At 40.9% G+C, this 12,174-nt stretch overlaps 1 protein-coding gene across 1 annotated transcript in view; it reads left to right on the top strand.

The window, feature by feature from the left end:
- LOC135219310 (gastrula zinc finger protein XlCGF57.1-like) overlaps window positions 1–11,955 on the top strand; it is a 66,437-nt gene extending 54,482 nt beyond the window's left edge. Inside the window, exon 3 of the transcript XR_010315404.1 lies at window positions 11,893–11,955. The gene's annotated coding sequence lies outside the window, so the exon portion shown is untranslated. The remainder of the gene's footprint in view (window positions 1–11,892) is intronic.
- The last annotated feature ends 219 nt before the right edge of the window (window positions 11,956–12,174 follow it).

Genomic DNA, 12,174 nt, shown 5'->3' with positions numbered 1-12,174 from the left:
CATACCACTCCAGCTACCTCTCACCACTTCCCCCATGCAGCTTTTATCCTACTGTCAACTTCACCCTCACATCTTCCATCTTAGCTTAAAGTAGATCTTAAGTATTTAAGCTTTTCTGCTTGTTTTATAATCAAGCCTCTTCTTTCTTGTATTACTATTCTGTCTCTAACTTCCCTCTGCTCAGTAAAACCTCTGTTTTATTTACATTCACCTTTAAGCCACCCCTCTCTAAAGATTCCTGCCATTCTCCAACCCTTCTCTGTAGGTCTTCTTCATTTTCAGCAGTAATCACCAGATCATTAGTATACAACAATTCCCACAGCTATTTATGGAGGAGTGATATGGTAGTTACATTTGACAACGTCTTCGAGGGTTGCATGAGAGAGAGAGAGAGTGAGTGAGTAAGTGAGAGTGTCGTTGGGTTGTTTGTAGTTGTCGGCAATAGATGAAAGTTTAAATGTTTTTGTATGTTTGATATGTCATGTTCGTGTTTGGTGTTGCTGTATGGTAGTGTGTAAGTGCATATGTGTTTTTCTGAAGAGTGTGAGTGAGCGAGTTATCGAGAGAAAGAGAGAGAGAGAAAGAGAGAGAGAGAGAGAAAGAGCATAAGTGGTGGATGGATAGTTAACAAGTGGTTTGCTTGATGTGTGATTGTCTGGGTTGTCTGCTGGAGTGGTTGCTGGGTCAGTCAGTCAGTCTGTGATGAGCAATTGTAGAGGACAGAGATAATGCAGAGTCTATTGATGGTCAGTTGTTGTTGTGTGATTTGATTGATTTTGATATTGTTGTGCGTGTGTCTGTCTGGTTGTTACTGAGTTAAAGAGTGTCTGTTGTATTTGATTTTGTGTTTTGATGTTTGTGAGTTGTTTGTTGAAGACAGTGTTGGCAGTTCTTTGTGTATTGATTTGTCGAGTTATCTTTGATGTTGTTGCTGTGTTTGTGCAGTGAGTTGTTGTGTTTCTGAGTTGTCGTATGATTTATTGTGTTGTTTTTGAGTTGTTGGTATTTATTTGTGTAATTATTGTTATGTTGTTTTTTGGAGTTCTTGTATGGTTTTTGTGCTTGTCTGTCTTGTGTTGAAATTCAGCAGTTGTTGTGTCTCGATGACTGTATCCAGCGGACAGACAGCACAGCGTCTTGCCCTGAGTGTCTCAAGTCTAAGGTGAGCACATGTGTTTGTGTTTTGTGTGTTCTGTATCTCGTAAAGCCAACTTTCCTGCATGTTTTAGTAACATAAAGGGCAAAGTGTGGATTTGGGAAAATTTGTCAGTCGGAACGATTAATGTAAATGTGGGAGATCGTGTTGCTTGCATTTGTTTATTGCTTGTGGTTCCGCCACATTATTTTGCGCCCGAACAGGGACTGCTGGTGTGGCAGCTGCAGGATGATTGGTGTAGTGAGTTATGTGATTGGTGAAGAAAGTAAGTATGGAAGGTTTGACTGAAGTGGAGAGACTGAAGAAGTTGCAGTTGTTGAGGGAAGCTAAGGAAAGAGTGGAAGAAGAGTACGAGAGGATTAAGTATTGAGAATGAGGACTATAAGAGGGAATTGGAAGGGTTGAGATGAGCGATGAGGAGTGTAACAGAGGGAATGAAAGAGGAAGTGAAAGAGTCCGAGCACCGGATGATTGAGAAGATGGATGAAAAATTGGGATCGATGATAGTAATGTGCAAAAGATGATGAAGGAAGAATGAAAGGGTTTTATGGAGAGGGAGCTGTCAGAGGTAGGTCTCCTGGGTCTTGTGAAAGGCCAGGAGTGGTAAAGAAAGTGGAAGAGCGAATGGATGAGAGTATGAGTGATGAAAGTGATATGGTTGTGCCAAGTGAATGGAAGAAGGAGAACACACAGGATAAGGAGAAACCTGAGCAGAAGGATAAGAAGGGAGTTGAAAGTAAGAAAAGGGCTAAGGGAAAGAAGATTAGTAAGAATGATAGGCAGGATAAGAAAAGGACGGATGAAGATGAAAAAAGAGCTGAGAGTAAGATACAGGTTGAGAGTGATTCAGATGGTGGTAAATGGAAACAAGTAAGTAGGAAGAAGAAGGGTAAGAAGAGTATGACTAAAAGTATGGATGTAAGTATGGAAGTGGACTCACTGTATTCAGAAGAGGGTAAGAAGGATCAGGATGGAACTATCAGAAGTGAGAGTGAGAGTGAGCAAGAAGTACGAAAAGCGGTGTATATGAGAGAAGTACCCCAATGTGAGAAGTATGAGACTTTTTTTTTTTAGAGAGTATGAGAAGTATTGTGTGGCTAAGTATGGGGATAACGAGAGTTTGGGCAAGAGAGTTAGGTAGCTTTTTGATGGAATTTCTGTTGAGTATGTATGGGGTAATGAATAGTGTAGGGAATGTGCCATATGAGAGTACGAAAGTCAGGATTGTGGAACGGGCAAAGAGGATGAAGAGTAGCGTTAGATATAGGAGAAAGCATGATTTTGAAGAGGCAAGAATGAGTGTTGGTGAGCCGTTGTCCATGTATACGTGCAGGTTAGAAACACTAGCTAGGAAAAAGTTTGGAGAACAGGGAATAAATGAGTGTAAGGAGTTAGTGAGGAAGTTGTTAGCAACTTTGCCTGCGGATGTGTATGAATTCATAAATTTGAAGCATGAAGAGAAAATGAGAAGGACAAGTGAGAGGTTGAATTGGTATGATATTCTAGAGATAGTGGAAGACTATGAGCTAGATAGGTGTATGAAAGGGTCAGGATGGAACTAGCAGAAGTGAGAGAGAGTGAGCAAGAAGTATGAAAAGCGGTGTATATGAGAGAGGTACCCCAATGTAAGAAGTATGAGGAATATGGTAGTAGGGTCATAGGGGATTTTTTTTAGGGAGTATGAGAAGTATTGTGTGGCTGAGTATGTGGATAACAAGAGAGTTTGGGCAAGAGAGTAAGGTAGCTTTTTAATGGTATTTTTGTTGAGTATGTATGGGATAATGATGAGTGTGGGAGATGTATCATATGAAAGTGTTAAAAATATGGATTATGGAACAGGCTAAGAGAGCAAAGAGTAGTGTTAGGTATAGGAGGAAGAATGATTTTAAGGTGGCAAGAATGAATGTTGGTGAGTCATTGTCTATGTATGAATGCCGGTTGAAGACATTAGCTAGGAAAAATTTTGGAGACAAGGGAATAAATAAGTGAAAGGAGTTAGTGAGGAAGTTGTTAGCAACTGTGCCTGAGAGTGTATGTGAGTTTGTAAATATGAAATGTAAGGAGAAAATTAAATGGACGAATGAGAGGTTAACGTGGAATGATATTTTAGAGATAGTTGGGGATTACGAGCTAGATAGGTTTATGAAAGAGAGCAAAAGTGTCAGCGTCAGGACTAAAGTAGATGAGGGTAAGCCTGAGTTTAAGAGCTATAGGGAGGCAGTTTTAGAAGAGCCAACACAAATGGCAGAGCGACTGGTTGATAGGAGCGGCGGAGCAAGTAATGTAAGTGTGGTGAAACCTAAGAGAGATAGAAGTGTAAGTGTCCGAAGTGTTATAGATGTGGGAAATCAGGGCATAAGAAAAATGAATGTCAGTGGGCGTTAGGAGCGTGCTTCGGGTACGGGCAAATGGGCCATTTAGTGAGTGAGTGTAAGAAAGATCGGGATATTAAATGTTACAGGTGTGGACAGGTAGGGCATATAGCTAGTGGATGTCGGGCTACCCGTATAAACGTGGTTTGCGGCTACTGTGGAAAGAATGGGCATTATACTAGGATGTGTAAAAAACAGCGTGCAAAGTGTGCTGAATGTGGCATGGAAGGTCATGTAGCAAGTATGTGTAGGTGAAAGAGGATGAGTCAGGCTGGGAATTCGGGAAACTAGGTGTTAAGGGGATTCATTTGGGTGAGTCCTCTAGTGTGCGGGCAGTAAGAGTGATACATGTACAAGAAGGGTTGTTACATGAAGAAGGGTTCGGGGATAGAGCCCATGAATGCATGAGTGTAAAAGTAAGGTGCCAAGGGGTGTTTGGTTGCTTTGATTGATACCAGCTTCAGTGTTAATGTTCTTTTTCAGAATGGATGTGATAAGTTGCGGAGTGAGTGTGAGGTTAGGAGGTGTCAAGGGGAGGTGCAAGGAATAGGGAATTTAGGTATGCCTGTGGTGGGAATGTTGTGTGAGAGGATAGAAATCGAGGGGGTAATGATGGATGAAAGTGATTTTGTCAGGGTACAGGTTCTTGAAGAAGTGTGGGATGGTGGTCCATCTGAGCATGAATATGATCAAGTTAAATATACTAGGGAATGTACTTGGCGAGTTGTACGTACTTGGATAGGGATGGAGGGATCAACAGTAAGATATGGAAGGGGGTGATGTTGGTTGCGAAAGAGAGAGTAAAAGTGCCGCCTGAGGTTGGGGAAGTTGTTAGTGAGAAAGTTGCATGGCCGGATAGTCTTGGGATCAACAATGGTGACAAGTGTGAACAAGTAGTTGAAGGTGTGGATGCTAGCAAGTTGGTAAGAACGAGTGTGCATGTGTACGACGGGATCGAAGATATGGAGAATCCTTGGGTTTTTGCAGCCTCCTTACAGAGTGCTAGGGAGAAGTGAGTGCGGGATATATGTGAAGGTGATTGTGTAGGATTGCTATACACATTGGTATGTACGGACGACGAAAGGTACATCAGGGTATGGCAGGTGATGACAGGTAGTGAGGAGGAAGGTGATAGCTGGAAGTATGATGAGTTGAGAGAAAGAGTTAGGGTGGATGAAAATGTTAGTGATGATGACAGGGACCGATTGATGCAGATGTTGTGGATTTTAGGGGGTCTAAGCTTACTGAATTTGAAATAGTTTTGGAAGATGATGCCCCCATATATCAGTGTCCCCATCACTTTTCTGTGCTTATTACACGAAAGATTGAGGAGCAGTGTGAGGAACTTGAGAGAGTGGGAGTGATAGAGAGGAGTGAGAGTGCCTGGAATAGCCCCATAGTCCCTGTACATAAGCCGAATGGAAGTCTGCGGATGTGTGTAGATTGTAGAAGGATGAATGAAGTGACTGTGAAGGAGCAATTCCCGATGAATGTGGTGTCTGATTTTGTGTATAAGATGTATGAGATGAAAGTGTTTACCAAATTAGACCTGGTAAAGGACTATTACCAGATGCCTCTTGAGGAGGTGAGCAGGCCTGTTACAGCTTTTTCAAGTGATAGTTGCCACTACCAGTTTAAACGTTTGAGTTTTGGGTTGGCTAACGTACCTGCTGTCTTCAAAGAGCAATGAATGTAGTTTTAGGTGGGTTTGATAGAAGGAAGGTGACTGTTTATAGATGATATTTTGATTGTGCGTGAAGAGAATATGGAATTGCTTGAGAAGGTGCTAGAATGCTTGGAAGAGGTTGGAGTGAAAGTGAAGCTTGAGAAATGTACGTGGTTGGCTGGGGAGGTGGAATTTCTTTGCCAGAAAGTAAGTGTGAGTGGTGTAAGGAAGAATGAAAAGTTTGTGAAAAAAGTAAGGGAGTTTCCACATCCCTGCACCGTGCCTGAGTTAAAGAGTTTTTTGGGTTTGAGTTTGGGAGGAAGTTTGTTAGGGGTTGTTCAGGTATAGGGAAGCCATTGACTGAATGGACAGGGAAAAAAATTGTACTAAGCTGAGGTGGGATGAGCGAATGGTAGGAGCATTTGAGAGATTGAAAGAGGAGGCTGTTAGAGATGTCACTTTGGCTTTTCCAGACTATAGTAAAGATGTGAGTAAACTTGAGCTGTATACTTATGCAAATAAGTTTAGTATGGGAGGATGTTTAGTGCAGAATAAGAGGTGAATGGGGAGGAACAGTTGAGAGTAATTGTGTACGTGATTAAAGCTTTTAATAAAGTGGAGTGGAAGTATTCAGTGGTTGAGAAGGAGCTTGCGGCTATAAGGTTTCGTGTGAAAGCGTTGAAAGTGTTTTTTTATAGAGTAAAATTTTCCATAAGGATGGACCATCGGCCATTAGTGTATATGATCAAGGAGGAAAGTGTGAATGCTAGGATTGCAAGGATTATTGAAGATTTGAGAGTTTTTGATTTTAGATTAGAATATGTGCCAGGAAGTAAAAATGTGATTGCTGATACGATGTCTAGGATGCATGGTAAGGGAGACGGTATCGTGAATAGTGACTGGAATCCGAGTAGTGTACCTGAGGGTTTAGTTGTAAAAGAGAGGTTTGAAGGGGATGACAGAGTGTGTGAATGTTTGTTTTCAGCATTGAAAGACTTGGAGAGTACAGTCTGGTTGAAGAGGTACCCGGTAATGCGAATGAGTTGCAAGTGAAGTTGATGAATGATGTGCAGAAGGAAGTGGCATATGCAGAGGAACAAAGTGGGGACGAGGAAATGTTGCATAAATTTATGTTAGCAGTAGCCGAGTTGTTTGGGATAAAAGTGTTTTTCTATTTTGGATGGGACAGACCGGTTGAGTATCAAGGAAGGGTGAGTACAAGTAGTGAGCATGGGGTTTCGATGATTCAGTGTGAGGAACACGGTTGTAATTGGTTGGTTAGAGAAGAGGATTGTGGAAGGGATTTCAATCAGAGGTTTGGAAGTGGGGAGATAACTGAGGATGAATATGGGGAAGATGATTGTGATATTGATAACCAGGTGGACGCAGCAGTGAATGTGGGTATGCATGGGACTCAGGGAAAAATTGTGACGTTTGCCAGAATTAATGATAGTGAGTACTGTAGTTTAGTTAATACGGGGCACAAGCTTCCTTAGTGAGTGGGTCAGTAAGTGAACTTGAGAGATGCAATTGGGAAGCGAAAGGACAGTGTACAAGTGTAAGAATACATGGGTTCGGACAAGGAAGTGTTTTAGTATGGGAAAAGGTACAGCTTGCTTTTTGATAGGGATAGATTTTTTGAGGATGCATGATGTGAGCATAGATAAAGGAAACGGGATTCTTAGAAAGGGGGGTAGAAAAATAGCAAGGATTCAAGAGAGTAATGTGTTTGTAGTAAACTTTTTGGGTATGATTGATGTTGCTAGAAGTGAGAGTGATTTATTGAGTGAGGAAGAGATTGAGGAAATGCCAGATAAGTGCTTGGAGATTAGTATGTTGCGACAATGGGTTTTGGGAGGAGTGCGTGTGGAAGATTGGCCGTGTGAGTTGGATATGTATACAAGGGTTGCTTAACGGTTTGTAGTGTGTAAAAATATAGTGTACTTTTTGCATCAGGAAGGGATGTATGACATGGAAGTATGTGCTGGTGTTTTCTGTTGAGTCAGCAGTGGGTATGTGTTTTTTGATGCATGATTGGTTTGGGCATATGGGGAAGAATAAATTGTGGGGATATGAGAGATTGTATGCACCTGGGTTAAATAAGATTTGTATGGATGTAGCTGTTACATGTGAAGACTGTCAGAGGGGAAAGTATCAGAGTGTGCATGCGTGTCCGCCAGTGTTGCGATTGCAGATGAAAGAGCCATTTGAAATGCTTGTGACTGATTGTGTTTCATTACCAAAGACTGCGAGAGGACATGAGTAGATTTGACTATTTGGTCCCCATCAAAGATAAGAGGAGTGGAACTGTTGTGCAAATGGTGGGGCAAGTGATGTTGCCAATGTGTGTGTGTAAGCCTTGGAAAATGTTGAGTGATAATGGACCTGAGTTTGGAGGGTGGGAGTTTGAAATGTTGAAAGACTAGGGTATTGTGCATGTGTATTCTACGCCATGTATGCCCAGTGCAAATGGGTTGGCCGAAAGGACTGTTTGAACAATGACTGAAATTTTGCGAATGATAAGTAAATGTGATAATGATTGGGATATGTATGTAGGACATGCAGTGTGGGTATTCAACACCACGCTGCAGAAGATTATATGTACGTCTCCTTGTAAGTATGTGTTAAATTTTGAAAGGATTAGTAGGTAGCGATTGAGTTTGTCAGAGAGTTATCGGGATTTGTGGAAGGAAGCGAGTGAAATGTTTGAAAGCTTTAAGATTGGGGATAAAGTATTGAAAGAGGTGGTTGAAATAGGAAGAATGAATGTGAATAAGGGAAGGGAGAAATTTGAAGGGTCTTTTGAGATTTTGGAAGTAGGACCGAGTGGATTGAGTTATGTTTTGGGGAAATTGCAAGTAGATGGGAATATGGATGAGGTTAGGGCATGCCATAACCAGCTCCATAGGTGGAGGGATGTACCACAGTATGTTCGGGAGAATGTGATGAGTGGATGGTTGAGGGTTAATAAGTATGAGCTGAGTGTTGGTGAACAAATGGGCCTGGGAGATTGACAGTTAGTGTTGGTTGAGTATGGAAGAAAGCAGAAGAATGTAGAGAAAGGGAATGGAGGGAAGAAACATGAACTGCATGGTAAAGGTGTTAGTATTAGAGTACAAACGGATGATAAGGCATGTAATACGGATGACTTTGATACTTATAGTGTGTGTGGGTTTGAGTTGTCAGGGATTAGTGAGATTTCAGCAGGAAGGGAATCAAGTAGTAAGGATGTGGCTGGCAGTATGAATGAGTCTCTTCGGGAGTTTGGCAGGAATATAAATGAGGTGAGTGATTTGGTGGCAGAGCTACGAGAGATATTCAGGCAAGAGCTAGGTGTAGATGAGGTAGTGAATGAGATTTGGGAAGATAGTCGTGAGGGAGATAATGGGAATCTGAATTAAAGTGGTTTAGAAGAAGTGAGTGGCGATGTAACAGAGAGAGTGTATGAGGGTCCTCAAACAAGATCCAGGGGGCCTGCATCCGATCATATTTGGGTGTTGTGAAAGGCAATTTAGTGTGGGTGTTGTGAGTGTAAGGAGACTGTCAAATGTAACGGGAGAGGTAATATGAAGGAGTGATATGGTAGTTACGTTTGGTTGTTTGTAGTTGTCGGGAATAATTGAGATGTTAAGTGTTTTTGTAAGTTTGATATATTGTGTTCATGTTTGTTGTTGCTATATGGTAGTGTGTAAGTGCATATGTGTTTTTCTGAAGAGTGTGAGTGTGCGAGCTATTGAGAGAGTGAGAGAGAGACTGTAAGTGGTGGATGGATAGTTAATGAGGGGTTTGCTTGTTGGTTGATCATCTGGGTTGTCTGCCGATGCGGTTGCCGGGTGTCAGTCAGTCTGTGCTGAGCAATTGTAGAGGACAGAGATAAGGCAGAGTCTATTGATGGTCAGTTGTTGTTGTGTTATTTGTTTGATTTAGATATTGTATAGTTGTTGTGTGTGTGTGTGTCTGTCTGGTTGGTGTTGAGCTAAAGAGTTTCTGTTGTATCTGATTTTGTGTTTTGATGTTTGTGAGTTGTTTGTTGGAGACAGTGTTGGCAGTTCTTTGTGTATTGATTTGTCGAGCTGTCTTTGATGCAGTGAGTTGTTGTATGATTTTTTGTGTTTTTTTGAGTTGTTGGTATTTGTTTCTGCAGTTATTTTTATGTTGTTTTTATGAGTTCTTGCACGGTTTTGGTGCTTGTCTGTCTTGTGTGTTGAAATTCAACAGTTTCTGTGTCTCAACGACTGTATCCAGCAGACGACACAGCGTCTCGCCCTGAGTGTCTCGAGTCTAAGGTGGGTACATGTGTTTGTGTTTTGTGTGTTCTGTATCTTATAAAGCCAATTGTCCTGCATGTATTAGTAACGTAAAGGGGAAAGTGTGGCTGTTTTATTTACATTCATCTTTAAGCCACCCCTCTCTAAAGACTCCTGCCACTCTCCAGCCCTTCTCTGTAGGTCCTCCTCATTTTCAGCAGTAATCACCAGATCATCAGTGTGCAATTCCCACAGCTCTTCATTCCTGATCACTGCACGCAACACATCCATGACCAGCACAAACAAAAATGGGCTTAATGTTGACCTCTGGTGTAATTCAACACTAACTTGAAAGTTTTGTTTCCCCAACTTTTGTGTACATTCTTTTATATATCATCTCAACCAGCCTAACCAACTTTTCTGGGAGTTTCCTTTTCCTTAAACACCAAAACATAATTTCTCTTGGGATTCTATCGTATGCTTTTTGTAGGTCTATGAATGCACAATAGAGCTTCTGGTTTCCCTCTAGCCTCTTTTCCTGTAGCTGTCTTACTATGAAGATGGCATCCACTGTCCCTCTTCCTCTCATGAATCCATACTGCTGTTTCCTGATCTTTATAATCTCTCCTAATCTCTCATCCAGTACTCTCTCTAAAACTTTTAATCCATCCTCAGTAGTTTAATTCCCCTGTAGTTACCACAATCCATGAAATTTCCCTTCTGCTGGTATCTACCATATATATAGATATATATATATATATATACCATTAGACTAATGTATATATATATATATATATATATATATATATATATATATATAAACCATTAGACTCTCCTCCCAATCCCTTGGCATTTCTTCCTCTTCACAAATAGCTTTTAATAAATCCAGCATCCATTTCTATCCCCCTCCCCCTGTGCCTAGTAATTTGATCATTTCAATTTGGAACTCCAATGGCCCTGGTGATTTACCCATTCTTCACTTTCCTTAATGCTCTCTTCACTTCTGTATCCTGTGTCTCCAACACTGGTCCCTCCACCCACTGCGCTCCCCCCCTCCCCCCACCCTATCTGCTCCTCTTTCTCATTTTCAGTATTTACCGTTTGTTCAAAATACTCTCGCCATCTCTTCTCAATGTCTTCCTCCCTACACAATATATTTCTATCTTTATCCTTGATGACACCCAATCTATCCACACCCTGTCTCTGCCTTTTCCTCAAAGGATAGTAAACTTAAAATCAACACCAATCCTGATATAGTAAAAGAAAAAACTGAAAAAGAAAATCCAAACAACGAAAGACCTGAGACCTAGCTTTAATACTCAAATATTTTTTTATCTTGAGTGTTAAAAAATAGAACGTATGAAAGATACAAGAAAAATGTACGTGAGTAAAAAATCTGGATTTACTGCTCTGGGAAGATGGTTATATGCTCTATACAGCCGTAATTCTTGTTTAGATTTAGGCCATGGGAGCTTGCTCATGGAGCATTAGTATAGATTGAAGAATGACACTGAGTGTCCATGAATCAGAGCTGTATGAGTAGCCTACAGAAATGACTGAAAGTCTGGCACTCTTAATTGGAGACACTGAAGAGTTAAACACTCTGGATGAATGGGAGGAAATGGAAATATAACTCCATGAAAAAAGGAAGTAACCAAGAATTAGAAAACAAGAGAGGGATGTTCATTACTAGTAACACAAGCAATATATTTGAAAAAGTGAGGATGAAAATAAGAAGAAAGAGATTAACCAGAAGATAAGCAGGTTACAATGTGGTGGCATAGATGGAAGATCCACAGTTGATCACCTGCTAATCTTGAATGCAGTGATTGTGTTGGGAGCCCCAATGTAGGGTGAGCCATCTGGGGTAGTACTATACATGGGGAAACAACATACACGTGCTCCTGACAAAAAACCTATGGGCTGTATTGTAACGTCACTCCGTTTGAGGAAGAAAAAGAGCATCATCAACCAGTGCTGCCACATTTACAGATTAATCTGATTTCTACAGATTTTTTTCAGTCTCAGATTCTCAGATTGTTCCCTCAAAATGAGCCAAATCTACAGATTTTTTATAAATATATTTACAATTTCAATAAAAGTCCTAAGAATGTTTTTACCAAAAATAATCCACAAACTCCTACAATATTCCATTATGTATATGATAATTAAAGCGACATTGTCAACAGTATTTTGTTTCATTGCAGTATCTATTTGTTGTACTATACTGGGTAAGTATATTGGTATGGAATGGATTCTGACCTCTATGTTATAAAGACATAAGCATCAGTTTTCATTGTAAGGACGGCATTTCCACCCAAATGTCCGTCCTCCCATTGTACATACCTTTTCACATATACACCAAAATGTAGAGCAGTTTGTGGCCTTTCCGCCAATATATATATCATCAAAATATGTATCCTGTATGCTTAATTATATGGATATTTGCAGGTGCAAGAAAGCACAAGCACAGTGGGACTCAAGTCACTTTTGTAAGTGCATGTGATGGACACTACGTTTCCATCCACACAGCCTCCTTATATGTATCCGTTTCAGATCAATAAGTTAGTAAGAGTTTCTCTTTGTTTCAGTCCAGTCCTCAAACAACTGGTGACCTCACGGATTAGGATGGTAGCGGTTTTCGGCCACTCACCCTAGAAAACCATTAGCAGACTTGATAGGTGTTCAGTCTTGGTTTTCTGGAGCTCCTATCCGCGGTCAACCAAAACACCA

Source organism: Macrobrachium nipponense, chromosome 1 (assembly GCF_015104395.2).
Source record: "Macrobrachium nipponense isolate FS-2020 chromosome 1, ASM1510439v2, whole genome shotgun sequence".
Classification (NCBI taxonomy): Eukaryota; Metazoa; Arthropoda; class Malacostraca; order Decapoda; family Palaemonidae; genus Macrobrachium; species Macrobrachium nipponense.
This window is presented reverse-complemented; position numbering and strand designations above follow the sequence as displayed.